General features: G+C 44.3%; 1 protein-coding gene across 13 annotated transcripts in view; it reads left to right on the forward strand.

Annotated features, from left to right (window-relative positions):
* FOXP1 (forkhead box P1) overlaps nt 1-16825 on the forward strand; it is a 383544-nt gene that overhangs the window by 179069 nt on the left and 187650 nt on the right. Inside the window, exon 1 of one of the 13 annotated variants that reach the window (XM_032121325.1) lies at nt 7018-7069. The exons of the other annotated variants lie outside the window; for them this stretch is intronic. The gene's annotated coding sequence lies outside the window, so the exon portion shown is untranslated. Of the gene's footprint in view, nt 1-7017; nt 7070-16825 lie in introns of those variants that run through there. 13 annotated transcript variants of the gene reach the window in all.

Here is a 16825-nt window from a genome sequence, read left to right on the forward strand (position 1 = left end):
AACCAATGTAAAAGGTGATATTTTTTCTGCTTAATTTCTACTTAAAAGGGAAATAATTATGAAGAACTATTTTTTTTTTTCTATCGTTATATTTTATTTCCCTTCACCCACCTTTCCCAGAATCTTCTGTGTAGCTAAATCCAGTGAAATAATGGCAGCTGCAAAGCTAAGAGTAAGGCCAGGAACAGGTTCCAAGTGCATATTTACAGCTGCCCTTCTCAAAGCATCCTGTTTTCTTCAACACTGAGTGTTCTCCATGAATCAGACCTTCTGGAGATAGAGGGACCTCTCTTAGGTGTCTGGGTTTAAGGAGGTTTTTGTGTTTGTGAGGATGGATGTGTGTTTCTACACAACTGGCCATCAGAATTGTGAGTTTTGTGATTCTTCTCATTATTAACATTTTGTCTTTCCTGATTATTTTGTACTACTCCTCTCCAGTGATTTATTTCTACAAGGCTTCTGTTGTGAGCCGTTAATGTCGATGGGCTCAGCCACTGCTTCCGTGTGGTGCAGAGGAGTGGGAAGAGGGTATGACTTTGCAGAAACATAGGGTTACCTCCAACCACAGAAATCAGGCTGTAAAAATGATGAATATCTCTCTTCTGCCATCCATAGATCTGACAGTTTTGTATAACTTATGAATTAAACATCTGGGAGGTGTAGATGTATTTTTTTCCCGTTTAACAGTCACCAAAACCGAGGCCGATAAGCTGTTGAATAATTTTCAGTCATCCAGTAATGTTACAGCAAGTTTTGGGAGCAGATCCCTGGATTGTCTCTCTTAACAGAAATGGCAGAATTGCCATTAGAGTTAGTGAGATCAAGGTGGCACCTGGTGCTGTGTCTTAACCGTGAGACGAACCTTCAGCTCCATGCAGAACAGACAGGACCTTTACTGCAGAGGCCTCATCGAACAGATCCCGACAAAGTAAACAGCATGACACTTAATTTATCTACCCCAGAAACATGAAGGGCTCAGTCGACCTGATGGGATCTGTGGTTCCAGGGAGTCTAGGTATTTAAAACGTGATGCTCAGCCTGCTAAGCCATCCCCTGCAGCTTTCCTTAGTGCATAAGATATGAAAAAATCTCCTGTCCTGCAAAACAGATATTAAATTGGATACTCTTTCACCCTGCCACGATAAGAAACGCAGCAGAGAGAGGCAGGAAAATGGAATGCTGCTTAGAAAGAAAATATATTTGAATCTAACATAAAAATTGGTGAGATAGGAGGATTTTCAGAGCTAGTAGCAATCCCCTCCCCAATGAGTTGCTGGAAATTCAACTCTCCTGTAGTTTTTGCACTGGATTGTGAATAAAAATGGTTGTGATTGATGAAGCGTTTGGTGTCTCACTGTAAGTTGGTCAAGAGGGACTTCTAAATCACCCAAATGAAATATTGCATTATCATGAACGGTAACATGTAACTGTTAAGTATGCCGTTGCTTATCATAAGCTCAGGCTCCTCCGAGCTCTACCCAGCGAGAAATCTTTGTGAGCATTGGAGCAGAGAGTCTCCACACGGCCTGGCAGCACTAGGGCCTTTTCCTTTTCCGTTTCCTTTTCCGTTTCCTTTTCCGTTTCCTTTTCCATCCCCTTCCTTTCTCCTTTTCCTTCCCCTTCCCTTCTCCTTTTCCATCCCCTTCCCTTCTCCTTTCGCCTTCCCCTTTTGCCTTCCCTTCCCCTTTTCCCTTCCCCTTTTCCCTTCCCCTTTTCCCTTCCCCTTTTCCCTTCCCCTTTTCCCTCCCCTCCCCTCCCCTCCCCTTTTGCCTTCCCTTCCCTTTTGCCTTCCCTTCCCTTTTGCCTTCCCTTCCCTTCCCTTCCCTTCCCTTCCCTTCCCTTCCCTTCCCTTCCCTTCCCTTCCCTTCCCTTCCCTTCCCTTCCCTTCCCTTCCCTTCCCTTCTCCCTTCCCTTCTCCCTTCCCTTTTCCCTTCCCTTTTCCCTTCCCTTTTCCCTTCCCTTCCCTTCCCTCCCCTCCCCTTTTGCCTTCCCTTCCCTCCCCTTTTGCCTTCCCTTCCCTTTTTCCCTCCCCTCCCCTCCCCTCCCCTCCCCTCCCCTCCCCTCCCCTCCCCTCTGAGGCAACAGCAGGAGAGTCAATTTTTGGGGTTTGAAAGGAGAAAAACGCAATGTGCCTTTGTTTGCTGAAGGCCATGGACCCATTAGTCAGGTTTGGAAAGCCCTGGCAGTGAATTACCCTCTCCTGTATGGGGCTCATTACAGAGTTGTGTTGCGTATTGGGGATTTTTTTGCATAAAGCTTTTTTACCAGTGCTGTGCATGGGATGATAGGTGAGAAAACAAAGTTTATGTTTCATGGGAAACCAGCAAAATAGTATTAGAAAAAAAAGTAATTTCTACTTTCTTTGCTGGCACAAAGAAGTGGCCGATGTTGTTCCTATTAAAAAGCAAAACATTTCTAGAGTAGAGACCCACACCTCCCACAGAAAAGCCCTGCATTCACAATATGACTAAAAACCAATCCAGTTGGGCTGAAGTTTTCTGTATCCAGAACTTTCCACGGAGGCCTTGGCAGCTGTTTCTCAGAAAAGGATTAGTGAAATAGATGTTGCTTGGCTGAGTGAGAACACAAAATGCCAGTTAGCCAGGCAGCCTTAGGATTTTCCATGTTTTAGGCTAAAATGTGGAAGTGGGGAGGGAGGTCACACTGAAGTCCAGCATTTTGCTTTGGATATCTGCACATCTTGATCTCGGATTGGCCAAGCTACAGGTCTCCAAAAATGCTCCAAACAGAACTAAACTCTGTAGTTCCCTGTAAAATGTAAGCAACCCTCAGTATGAGATAGGTGACATGCTCAGGCAGTCATGGTTCATTTCTCTGGCTTTCTTGTCCCTGTCTGCGTGTTTTCCTGCTTCCTGAGCTGGCCATGTCTCCTCTCTATTCAAATCAGGTGGCTTCCTGTACCCCTGCCTGCCAGCTGGGGGGCAGAGAGGAAGAGGACGAGGCTGTAGGTGGGGAATGGTGCCATCCACCTGCCTCCCACTGAAGTCTTTTACCTGCCTGTTTTCGTGTCTGTGCTCCAGCACGTGGGAGCTTGGTGACTTCTCAGAGAAGTGGTGCTCCGGGTTGCTCACCGTGGTAGATCAGTGATGTTCCTTATTTTCTTGAGTTCCCTCAGGAGTTTTGGATTCATTTTTTTTAACCAGAATTCGGACTGTGGCAGAACACTCAGCAAAAGCAGAGTTCAGTGCAAATGGCTAAAATTTGTTAAATTCACCAAAAACAAGGTAACTGGGATGGGACATGGTATGTTGGGTGGTGTTAGTGGTCACACCTGTGCAAGTATGCAAGTATCATACTTTAAAATACGAATAGTTTAATCATTGTAAAGTTAGAGGAAAGTGTTCCACGTGTGTTAGAGTCTTGGATCCTGTTGGGGTGAAGTAATACTGCACAGGGGTTGGAGGAAGAGGAGAGAGATGAAGCTGGGCCTGCGTTGGTCCCCCCATCAATAGTAACCTTAACTCATTAACCTAAACTGAAACATTTGTTAAACTTTTATCTGAATAGGAAAGCTTCACGTTTTCTTAACAGAGCAGATTCTGTGGCTACTAATTTATTACTGTAATTTAAGAAACAGACGTCTGTCTGACATGTGCCATGTAGTTCAGTAGGTCACTAGTGACCTCATCCTTAAAATCGTTATCTTTGTAAACCATTCATTTTGCATAAAAGCTTTTATTTATAGTCAGTCATTAAAATTGGGACCTGATATTTACTTTTCTTCTGATTAGGTTAAAGAGTGAATATGAACAAAAAGTACCCTCCTGTTAGCACCAAGCAGTTTGCGAAGTGTGCTATTCATATCCAGCATTTCTAAAGGAATTCTGTTGAACCATTATAGGCTTAAATGGGGTTAGTTAATGCATTTGGTTTTTTCACTGCTAAGACTTGATTCATGTCACAAGGGGTATATTTTATTTGGTTTTGGTTCCTTATAGGTTCTTGTCCTCACTGCTGAGCAGGTGGAGCCTGTGGTTTGTACTGGAAGTGTTAGACTTGCAGAGAAGTGCTGTGTTACAGGATGAGGAGACTGCTGGGGGGCTTGGTGGGTCTCCTCCTTTGCCCTGAGGTTACAGTAGCAGGAGGACCAAGACAGTCCAGGTTCTTGTCTATGTGTGAGCGTTTTGCAGGGCCAAATTCTGAATCATCCCGTTGCCCAGCCCCTGATGTGATGAGCATTTGACCCAAGGCAGGGGGAAGCACTCCTTGATTGCATCTCTCTAGAGCGTGAGACATTGTAAGCGACAAATGAGGTCCCCAAAGGATGCCCTGAGTTGCACTGTAGGGATGTCATCACCCAACAGCCTGCGATCTACTGGCCATGGCTTACAGGCAACACAGCCCTAAAGGGCCAGACACAGCGGTCCCCTTCAAGGATCAAGTTCTTGGGGTGTCCATGAACTCTTCTCCCATGTTTCCTCATCCTCCTGTTGTGCCTTACCCTTGATATCAAAGGTCATGCTTAATCTTATACTCTGTGAGTGCTTAAAAATACTGAACATGAGTGCTGGTAACTTTTCCATGCCAGTTTTCTCCATGGAAGCTCCAAGGTGGTATGGGGTTGCCCCCAGCCCAGGAGGATGGGCTGGGCAGGATCAGAACCCTCTCCAAGGGAGTCCAGGGGCTTCTTGCTGGGCTGGAGAATGCATGAGGCAAGAGAAGAACCCTTCAAAATTGAGTGGTGGTTTAATAACTGTAATGAAAATTATTTTTGACCAAAAATTATGTATTATCAGTTGGCTGAACTGCACAGCATACTCTCTTAATATTAGATAGAGCTGGGTTGGTTTTTTTTCCCCAGATCTTACTGCTAAGATCACTGGCCCATTTCAATTTTTATTGAAACAAATAAACCCAATAAAAACACTTATGCTGAGAGCTGAAGCTCCACAATAGAAAAAAAAAAAAATTACTCTGTATTGAATTTATTGATTTATTTATTTACTCCAACTGGAAAATTGAGTATTGTGTTAATGTATTTTATAAGAATCACAGTGCTCGATGAAATGGCTAATTTATTTTAGCGTATACATAAATAGCTAGCAATTTTCAGTGAGACAGGCTAATGAAAATGATGCCATGAAATTGTCTATACTATGAGGAGTGATGGAGTCAAGTTATTATTGGTTGAGTGCTGCGACGTAGTGAACTGGCCATCATGTCTTTGAACTTTTGAACTGCTACTTGGTCGTGTGATTTATTGATTTTGGTATCAGCATGTTAACTTTTTATTTTTGTTGGGGGGGTCGCACAAGCAGCACGGATGAGTAACGCTCTGTGTAATTTCATAGATGTTTAGGTTAAACAAGATGGTTGAAAAATTTAAAGCATGTTAACGGAGCAGGGTTACACCATGTGGAAAGGCAGAGAGATGCTTGTAGGTACCATTAGATGTCAACACTGATGTTCTGATTGCTGCGGATTAGCCGAATACAAGCGAACTTGGCAGGGTAAGTGTGCATCATATTTGTCAGAGAAACATTGCCTTTGTTCTAAATTAAGTATGTGATCTCATAGCAACTTTGTTTGCCTATCTACCTTCAACCTCTCCTCGTGCTGTATCTTATCACAGTGGTGCCTGGTACGGGCAGAGCATCCACTGTCAGCCCTTCCCAGAGGCGCACTCCATGTTGCCGGCTGTTGCTCGACAGAGGATGCTCACTGGTGGTGCGAACAGCTCAACAGCTCGTGTTGGACTGTTGCACCAGAGAGCTGCCCCCATCTGCCGTCACCCAGACGTGTAAACTTGTTTTATCTTCTAGCTGTGATCCCCTTGCAGGCTGGCTGTAGTGCTGAGCCTCAGCATGCAGCACTCGCCAGCGGCTGCCTCATCCCTCGGTGCAAGGAGATGCTACACTTGTTGTTCTTGGTGGTTTGCTTAGGACGTGGAATTCAGGCACTAAAATAATATTGTTTGATTTACAGTGTTTTCTTGCTTCAGAACTTTTCTCTTGACTGTGCTGGTAGGGGACTCTTTGCATGGCGGCTGCTCTGAGTTCTGTTTCTGATTAAACCGACTAACTTGACACCTGCATTTTACAATTTGCTTAAAGTGCTTTATCCTGTAAAAGCAGCAATTTCAAAGCTTTAAAGCCAGCAGACTTGCAGGGGTTTGCACAACTTAGCTCATCCCACCAGTTCGCTGCGATTGTGCAAAACACGACTGGACTTTTCTAATCTACTTGACCCCTGCTTTCAAAATTGCAGTTTTAGTGTCTGTCCTTCCTGTCTCCACTAACCCCCTTGTTCTGCTGTGGGTCTTGGCAATGCATGCAAGCGTTACTGTATTTTTTTGCCCCAATTATTAAACTGGCATGTCTTTATTTGGATATTAAAAGTGCGCCCCCCCCCCCCCCCCCCCCTTTGCCCACTGCGACCCAAAGCATTTCCAGCAGCCTCGCGGTGAGCAATTCGGACGCTGGTACCACTTGCCTCTCCCCCTCATCCCCCTTTGCCCTCCTCGTTATTTTTATTTTTTTTAATATATATATATATTTTAAGAGATGGGCTGTTTAAGCCAGAAAACAAAACTGGTGGGAAAAGGCTAAAAACAGGACTGACACCAACACCATTAGCGGGGGGGGGGGGGGGGAGGAAAAAAAAATTCCATTTCATTGCAACTCTGTTATTGTTTACTTTGCCATACACATCCTAATATGGTTACCTCCCTGTCAAAGCGGCCGAGCCGGGCTGAGGGGCCCCCTCGGGGAGACGCTTCCAACTGCTGCTCAGACAATAAGAAACAAACGGCGCAACTCCACAAAAGGGCTGCCCGGAAAATAAGTGTCAAATAAATCCTGCCGAACTCTTCCTTCCCGGCACCCGGGCCCCGCCGTGTGTAACCTGCGCGGTGCCCGGCGGGGCTGGGGGGCGGCTCCCGCGGATCCCCCCGCGGCCGGGGCCGGACGGGGCGCGGCGGGAGCGCTCCGCGGCCGCGCAGCGCTGCCAGGTGGTGCCGCCGGCCGAGCCCCCCGGGCCGCCCCGCGCCGCGGCCGCGGCGGCGGCTCCCGGCGCGGAGCCGCTTCTTATCTGCAGCGCCAGAACAAAGGTAGGTTGTTCAACTCCGCGCTCCGGGGGAGGGACAAGTTATTTTTGGAGGGTTGTCTTCCCAGGGCATGACTGGTTGACCTAAAAGGAGAAGGGAGAGGGGAAAAGAAAAAAAAAAAAAAAGGGGGGGGGGGGGGGGGGAAAGCCCAGCACCGCCACCCCACCGGCCCAGCGCGGGGTGGGCAGGGGAGCGGCGCGGCGCGGCGTAGTTTTATTTTTATGCAACTTAAAGAAGCCGGATTCCCCCCCCCCCCTTTCCCTCCCCCTATAAAATGCCCAGCTATTTCTAGAAAATTTGCGTTGCTGAAATACTTTAATCTGTGTGCTCTATTTTATTCCTTTAAATATTGAGTTTTCTCCCTTTTTTTTTTTTTTTTTTTTTTTTTGCGTTTGTGATTTTATGAGCACATATTCCTCTTAGCGGCTATGAATTTCTATGAATTCTAAATAAGCTTTTCTAGGGATGAAACGTGCGGGGTATTTTTACACGAGGATTTCAACTTTTCGGTTGACATAATCTGAAGGTACCACAGCCTTTTCTACAACTGTTCAAGTGCTTCCCTGCCCTGCAAGGAGTTATCACATTGCTTAAACCAGCCCTTTATGCCATAATTTTTCTTTTTTTAATTCTTTTTTAAGCCTATATGTTGCTCAGCTTCAGTGGATGCTTTTCGTCTCCTCCAAAATGAGACGCTCTCAGGTTTTGCTGTGCTTCTCGGTTTGTTTTGAACACGTAGGAAAATATTAATACAGAGCAGTAAAAAAGAAACAGTGATGCGTCTTCCGTTCAGGGGAGTCGGCAAACCTGTCCACTTCTGTGCCGGGAAGTACAGAGAGCAAATCCATAATTCAGTGCAGGAGCAGATGAATTCACGGCGATGCATAGGATGGGTATTATGTAACTTAATAAGAAATGTGGTTTTGATCGTAGGAGCGGACACTGTGCATGTAGGTATAAATATCAAATCTAGGTAAGTCTGTGGAAGAGCACTTTTCTTCCAGCCTGCATTAAGCAGCGTTGTCTTCAATCCCTAATTCTTAGGGGATTTTTGGGAGGGAAGCAGCTTCTTCCTAAATTGAGTATAATTCAAAAAATCTTTTAAATACCTGTTGTGTACTTGGTTGCTTAATTGGCTCTCTTTCTTCCTGTCTCTGCTGCCTGCTTTCCCCAGTTATTAGGGGATCTCTAGATTTATTTTTTTTTAGGAAGTCTCAGTTCGAGAGCAAACCTGGATAGCAAAGCTGTTCTTCTCTTTTTTTCTTTTTTTCCTTCCCCCCCCCCCCAACTAAAATATTATTTCTCACATATTACTGGAGATTTCTTTTCTCTGCCTTTTATTTATTTTTATCTTTAGCTGTGCAGGCTGACCTGTGCTAATCAGAAGCTCTTTTTAAAATACAAGACCAAGTCAGATAATGTAAATAAACTTTTGTACCCCCAAACTTTTATCCTGTAAAACTAGGATGGATTTTTCTTCAAAAAAAGACATTGCAACTCACTAATGGTAAACACAAATAGATGTGTTTTGTAAAATCAAAGGGTGTCTTTTTAAACACATTTCTAGTTTTTGCTTTTTGGGCCTTGTAGGGGATGATAGGAATTAGTAGCCTTTAATTAGACGTGGAGATATTCACATTTTACAGGGATTTATGTTAGAACATGGAATGGCGGGTGGCTTGTTTCCTCATTATGAATACTCCCTGCACATAATGAGGTTCATCATTAGTTGATGGAGTGAATTTGCCCTAGCTCTACCTTGAAAGGCACATAATTTACATACTACTTCAGAGCTTAGGCTTTAATGGATTCCTCGATGAATAAAATGAAAAGCTACTTTCTTTAAATTTTTGAACAGTGTTTTGATAATACGGATTTAATAAGACATTCAATTTCCTTGTTAAGTATATTTGAAAGTGCATTCCCAATTTTAGCACAAAATGTACTTCCCTATGTTGCTTCCTATAATATTGGGTAATACGCAAGCAAATATGTACCAGTGTAAACATTTTTGGGGACGTAGAGGGATTATTTTACCGTGTGTGAGGTGACACCGTGCTCCTTTGGCCTGGTCCCCAAACACTGTAGAGCTCACCTGCTCTGTTAAAATACCACAGAGCAGACCTGCTCCCCTGTTAAAGCTCGTTCTGCCTGAGGAGTGTTTTAACTGTGTATTTGCTGTGTACATTTGAAGTGATGGATCTTTGGAAATGTGTTGCTGGCTGCCAGGCTGACAGTGACAAACCCTCCAGTCCCACCTCCCTATTTATTTTAATGAGACGAGAACAGCAAAAACTTCTCTGGTGCAGTTCCACCTCTGGAACTGCTGCGTAGATGTGATTAGATTAGAGTAAATTGAATTGTAGGCTGCCTGATGTGTTATCATGTCATCAGCTTACTCCAGCCCTGGTCTACAGGGTAGAGTTAGCGAGACGTCCTCATCTTCTTCTTCCTCCTCCTCCTCTTCCTCCCTCGGTGTGTGGGTGGGGACCGTGTGGTGTGTGTCCTGTGCGTGGGGCAGGCTGGGCATGGCCAGCACCTCTCCCCACTGACACTTGCCAGTGTGGTGGTGGAGTTGAGAGGCAAAAAATACGAAGCGAAGGCTTGTTTTGATAGAATGTTTTATTACCTGAAAACGATGAGCATATATTAACATTAATAGAATAGTCTGTGTCATTCTTTTTTAGGCAATTTACTTCTGCCACAGACCTGTCTGCTTCAAAATCTTTCTCTGTTCTAAAACATATATTTGTTTAGGGAGTTTTCATTGAAGTGTACATGACAATTACAGCTGTTCATTAACAAAATTGGGTATTTGTTTTAAACTTTAACCAATCACTTTGATATGCTAATTATGGTGTAATTTAATTTGAGCCCTGTAATGATGATGCCGTTATTATGGACATAAATGATGCAGTTAAGCTGAGAGTAATCTCATTTGCATACTGTACATGCCAGTAAATTAAGCCCTTTCTTCGACTGCTTCAGCTTTAATTTTCCACTTCTTTTCACACAGCGCCTTTTCAGCCAGTCTCTTATAAGCCCACTTTGTAATAGTGCTGATGACTGTTTGATGTGGAGAGTTGCTGCACCACAATAATGCAAGACACAAGATGTAACATTTAAAGGATTCATTATCTTACTGAGTGTTGCTTTAAGAAGCTGGGATTAACAAGGGTGGAAGTGTCCTCTCCGTGGAGCCATGTGGGTCTTCCCAGAAACAAATGCAATCTTTATTTTTCCCCCCTTTCTCTTGGTGTACCCTAATAGTGAAAGGGTTTCAGTAAGTCCTCATGGTATTTCTCAGGAATGAACTAAGACACTATCAGAGCTCTATAGTACAACATTTGACCTTCTCTGTAGGATATTCTGTGATGCTCCACTGTTGCAGAAAAGTTATTGGATACAATTTGCAATATAATAGAGATGTGAGATACCAGATTATTTCTCATATTGGGTTTGTGGGCTCCAGATCTACCTGTGTGACATGTAGCAATGCAGAACTGAAGTCTGTGTGAGTTTGGTTTTCTTCTATTTATTTGCCAGTTTCTCCTTTCATGGCCCTTACATTAGTTGACCTTAATATCAGGTTAATTGCGAATTCAAATTTTAAAAAATGTTGTTGCACCTGCTGATATTAGTGAAAACTTGGGTTTTGAAAGGAGAAAAATCACCAACACCAAACAAAAATGAACTGCGTAAGTGCTGACTTCAATAGTTAATCTTTTCCAATTTACCATGTTGTCATTGAGCTGAAGTATTCTCATAACACTGTGGCGTACAAAGAAATCATGTGAAATAAACAGGGCTCTTTTTATAGCTGCTTACTATTATGGTTAGATATTTTCATGGTTTAATACCTCTGGAAGTAAAGCCTGTCTCAAATTTTTCGCAGCAGTTGGCCTCTCAGACAGCCATTGTTGTGTGGGTAACCAAGTTAACTAAAGATCATTATTAAAACCTCACAATCCTTTCCTTACACAGGGTCCCATGACCAAAAATAGCTTGTGCAGTTGCCCACAAACATGCAAGTTAATAACTTCCTGGGTGAACAGTGTAAAAGCTGCTGATTTCCAAGGCATGCGCGTCACCCCGGCCTCCACCCCTTCAGGGTGTGCAGCAAACAGATGGGAGGGTCTGCACTCAACGCCTGTCCAGCATTTAATGGGACTGCAGTTTTTATAGCTGTCACCTACACTTGGTTTCAGTTCTGCATTTCTCATATGCCATCTTGTTTTCCAGCAGCTCTTCCACGGTAGCCTGGCCATGCACAAGCACTGGCTGGGGCCGTGCTGCGGCGAAGTGCTGCCTGGTGGCAGTCTGACTGCCCTGTTGAACCTGTACCCCCTGTTTCTGGTTCAAAACCCCAGGAATCACTCCCAACAAGCCCACCGCTCCAGCCACCAACTGCACTGACATGTAGGATTTCACTTCTCCTTGTACACATCTTCTTCTCATGGCTGGTGTGAGGAAGACCATCCAAGGAGATGTGTACGAACAGGGAGCAGAGTGTGGGTCTTGGCTTTCACAGAGCCTTTGCTTTTCACCCATAACACCAAAGCTAAGAAGGTGACATCTACTAGCTACTTCTCCAGGGTGGACTACATCAATGTGCAGTGTCAAATCCTGGGGTCTGCTCTGAAGCAAAATATGTCCCAAAAAGGAAAGGCCTCGCCAGTGCCTTTTCTGACATTGTAGACATGGGGTTCATTCATGAGTGCACCAGACAAAATCCAGCAGCTACTCCCTTTGTGCTTAGAGCCCAGAGCTGCTCAGGTTGCTGATGAAATTGGGTACAAGCTGACTCCACCCAGGGCACAGGTACAGAAGGGGTTTCTCACAGCACAGGGCGATGCAGACTCTCCCCAGAAACTCTGTAAAGTCTGAAATTTTCTAGAATAATGTTGGAAAAATTTGGCCTTTAAAGCTCATGAAAAAGAGTTTGTGATTTTGTCTATTTTAGCAGTACTCTTTTGGCTCAACCCTTTGTCTTCCCCCTAAAGTTAATGAAGTTAATGTATGTGTTGCTTTAGAATGTCGTTGGCTGCAAAGGATGTCATGTCTTCAGCTGCTGTAGGAATGAGTATGCTGAGCATCTCTCTCTTGGGTCATGGAGGGATTTCTGTCCCAAGCAGACAGTGCCAGTAGGACGGACTGTGAGTTGGGCTGAGCGACTCTCTTTTGGTGCTTGTTAGTGTTTTATGGATGTAATGATGCTGCAGTGTGCTTTGCAGAACTTCAGTGTTAATCTTCTTGGGAGGTAAAAATACTTCTTCCAAAATAATTTCAATACCTTGCCCTTAAAGAAATCATGCTGTAAAAGTTGTCTTCACAAAGAGGTTTCAGGCATAGTTTTTCCTACTCTCTTTGTCCTAATGAAACACATATCCTTCCTCCCCTCACAGGACCTTTTGAGTTTATTCTGGATAAAGAAATTAATTTATGAAGCTTTTCCCTTTATCATCCTCCCTCTTTAATCTGATCCTGGATTGCAATTTTCAGTAAGTTTCTCCTGCCACACTTTCCAACATACGAACCTTTTCAACCCAATCAGGTGGGAAATTAAAAGCTATACCAGTTCTGATGATGTACTGTGCAGCCCTGTTTGAGCATTTCTGTGTAATTCCAGATTGCTGGGTTTAAAGAAGTTTTTCACCCTAGGTAACGGTAGCTCTCTGCAGAAAGTTATTTCAAGGAGTTTTGAGCTTTGTGGGAGATGGATTTCTCTTTTTCCAGCTTTGTTTACAAACTGCTTTGTTCTTACCCTTTTGCAGCAAAACGAGTGTTTCTTTACAGAAATATTTGTGGTTGAGAGCAAAGCCACTGAACCTGTCTCTAGAATTATAACTACAACAGATTAAAGAGTAATTTATCATATGTTAATATACGTACCCCATCAAAGTCATGGGCATCAAGACACAGAAACAAAAATAGACCTCTGATCTCTGTCTCTGTAATGTTTTTCAGCATCAAATCTGCTATTAGTATCTGGAGAAAAAGCTCTAGGAATCTGTGGTTGTGTTTACCAGTAGCTAAGGAGAACAGTTCTGTCACTGAAATTACCCCAAGTGCCAAAGCTGCTGCCTTTTCCATGTTTGACTGAACCAACTTGACTTCAAGTTTCAAAGTGTGAAGATTCCCTGTTCCCACACTTGTCAGTTTTGTTCTTATTTGTAAACACATCTGATCGTGGCTGTAGATGGTGCATAGGTATCTGTGATGAGGAGCTTGGGAAGCACCTTGCTTTTCCTGCACGAGGGAGCCTCCTACAGCTGTTCCCAACGGCAGGTGACTGGCTCACCTGGAGAGCATCCTGAAAAGGGGGGTGTTTTGGAAGTCCAGGTGAATCTGCCTGTTGCTGCTGGTCCTGAGTGAACACAAGCTAGTGAAAGCCAAGTAGCTGTTAGGGTTTCTTTAATCTGTAAGCCTTTAGTTCTTCTGGCTGCATGTACCCTCTTCCAGCAGCAGTTTTTCCTGTGACTGGAGGATGTGAATATCTGTCTAAGCTGGCTGAATGGACAAAGCAATGTGATGGAAACACATAGAACGAACATGCTTCAAGCAGGACAGTGAAGTCTCTCAAGCAAATATGTTAGAGAAAGGATTTGCTATAAAGCACACGGTTCAGCCCCCTCCCTTGCTCCTGTTATCCCTATACCACGTGGGGGCTATAGGCAGTAGCAATGTAGGTAGGAACACCCTGGTGTGTCACCAGCTCTTCCCTGTGACATGTGCCTGCTTTAGGTACAAGTCTTCTGCTCTGGCTGTGCTGAATTTGACTTTATGTTGGCTTTTCATCCAAATAAAACACTTACTTTAAGGATGGTCTTTCAAAAGACCATGTTCTTTTTTCCAGATAACTGCAAATTCTTGAGCTGGGCTATTTAGGTAGTTTCCCAAGACCATCACTTTGAGGAAGATGAAAGAAAAAAATCTGCTTTCAGGTGCGTGGCCTAAATCAAAAGCAGCTCCGTTTGAGTTCTCTGAAGTTTATCAGGGTTTTACCATTATTAACAGCCATATAGCCCCAGGCAATGGTCCTCTGTCCTACATGGGGGGAGAGCAGTATCTTCTGGCCCTGTGCTTCTCTGCTGCAGGGTAACAGTGTGCAAGGGGCAGCCAAAAGCAAGGAGGGCTCCAACAGCTGTGTGCTTGGTAGCACGGCCAGAGCTGTCCGAGATGGGAAAGCCAGTCTGGTCTTGTGCGAGAGAGCCTGACCTGGAGGCAGCCTGCCAGCTGGGGAGACTCTCCTGTGTCTCTGCAAACTCTTGGACTTTGGGAGGAACAGCAAGGCTGTGCATGAAGAGTTTCCTAGGCTTCACACTGGGGTAATGCTTGCAGTGTATGATCGGCAAACCTTAGGGACCCACAGTGCAGCTCTTCAGCTGTGGGATATTTCACATGTTTGTTGGTATCTCCTTTGGCAAAGGCAAGATTGAATCAGGGTGGGTGTGCTACAGGCTTGATGAGGGAAGGCAATACTAAGGAATGAATATTGCTTTTACTATGAAACAAATATAAAAAGGAAGAATGAAATGATAATAACCTAAATTGGTGCCAAATGTATGGGATTCCATGTGTGTGCAGTAAAGGGAAACCCAGCTCCTGTAGTTTTCCCTTGGAAAATAATTTGTTCTGTATTTAGAACCTATGTGCTGGATGATCATATAAATGTGGTTAAATGGCACAGGATTCTGATCAAAGGAGCAATTACAAGTAATAAAATAGGAAATACAATTATTGCTACCATTTTGGATCTTATAGCCAGGGAGAATCCTAGCTGCTAGGTGAAGAAAAAACCATAACATGAAGAGAAGAAAATAAGAAACCCCCCAGATTTCAGCTTACTGGGCTCTATAAAAAGAGTGTTGAAAAGTAAAGCTACATTTCCTAGAATCTCGGAATTCCCAAATAATTATCAGGGGAGAGTTGCGAGGAACTTAATTGTTGGCTGAGCCGAGTTAGAGCAGAAACTGAATTACCAACTTCCACACAGGAAAATGTACCAAAGTCGGAGCTGTGGCTGGGTTATTTTCACCAAATGTCCAGCACATATGCTGTGCTTGCTTTTATTGTTCACCGTTATGGTGTCATGTCTCGCTAGATTGTGCTTTGCTACACACCTCCACCCCCTAACAAACTGGCCCTATATGTGCATGTAGGCAGAATATAGGGAATTAAGCTGTGTGACAGTGAACTTCTGGGGGTTTTTATATGCTTGACAAATGTTTCTTAAACATGGTATAAATACATTGTACAGAAGAATTCAAGTGTTTTGAGGGGCACGTTTTACTCCCAAAAGAAATGTGTGTATTTTGGCTTCGTATTTCTCTGTGTTTTTTCTTATCCCCTAAAAGAAATATTTAGTATTTTAAAGGCACCTATGTTTAGATAATACAGGTTTGGACAGTATTCTCCTCTGTATGTTGTAGAGTTCCTGCCGACACGCCTGGACAAACCTCACCACCTAAAACCCTCAGGCCAGATTTTGGCATTTGGTGTCCTCAGAGGGAGGGATTGTAGCTGTTAATCCTGTAATAGTCAGATTCTTCAAGGTAGCATCTTCTGTCCTCCCACGGGTTAGATTCTCGGTTTTACCTGACAGCCTGAATATTTCTCTTCAAAGGGAACGTAAACCCTTCTGCGAGCTGGGCTCACCCTCGCTTCCCCTCGCCAGGTCTTGCCTGGGCACTTCTCTTGTTCCTCGGCCCTTTTGCCATAGCCATTTTCTTCCTTCCTGGTTCCTTGGAGAAAATACACTGTATTTGTAAGGGCCTGTCCCTGCTGAGCCCATTTCCAGGGGTCTGCCTGCCTTGCTAAAGAGGCCTCTCCAGAAAAAAGGCAAGGGCATCTGGGCTGATCCCATCACTCTTCAAGACCGTGAGGTCATGCGTTTGGTCCCCTTGCAGAAATGCCAAAGCCTATTTAGAGTCAGACATGTAAATACTCTGGTCAAAAATAATAATTAAAAAAACAATCTTGTGGCTGAGTTCTTTGGAGGAACGGGAATGTCAGCTGGCATTGGCTCTCACCTGTTTTGATAAGGCACTGCATTTTCAGCGGGTGTTTGTAAGCTCCAGATACTTGAGATGAAAATAGCTTCCTCATCCTGTTCCCTTGCCGCGGGTGGGCGAGTGGCTCAGAGGCACAGCAAGGGACATGGGTGCCTTATCCCAGCTCCTTGTCTTTTCCAGTCACGCTAGCTGGGTTGTTTGGAACCAGTAAATGCTTCACTGCACACTTGGTCCCGTTACACCCATCCCTGTGTTAAACTCTGCCATGGAGGGGGGCTCTGGCCTCCCTGTGCCCTACAAGCTCCAGCAGTAACAGCTCATCTACTTTTGGAGCTGTTTTAAGCCCTAATTTTAACTGGTCATTGTGAGGCACTTGGTACCCCTCAGATATGTGGACCCTAAGAAATGCTAGGAGCTTTTGTGTTTCTCCTGCAGGGTCGAAGCTCTCCTTGCCCCCGTTCAGCAGATGCTCCGTGGAGTGGCACTGCACCTGGAGGCTGGGTAATGCTCTCAGGTGAACTTCGCTCACATGAGAGGCTTTGATAGAACGCCCGCTCCAGAAAACTGCAGGAAAAGTGGTTTCATTAGTGTTTGGGGTGGAAATATGCTGTAGATTAATCCTCTTTGGAAAGAGATTAAGAAATGTTCTCTCCTCCTCCCTTCTCATGTAAGAGTAGGTAATGTTTATTCTTTCTTTATTAACTACAGACGTCAGAGAAAAAGGGTTGTTGCCCTTTGATTTTAT

The sequence above is a fragment of the Corvus moneduloides genome, chromosome 11 (genome assembly GCF_009650955.1).
Source record: "Corvus moneduloides isolate bCorMon1 chromosome 11, bCorMon1.pri, whole genome shotgun sequence".
Lineage (NCBI taxonomy): Eukaryota > Metazoa > Chordata > Aves > Passeriformes > Corvidae > Corvus > Corvus moneduloides.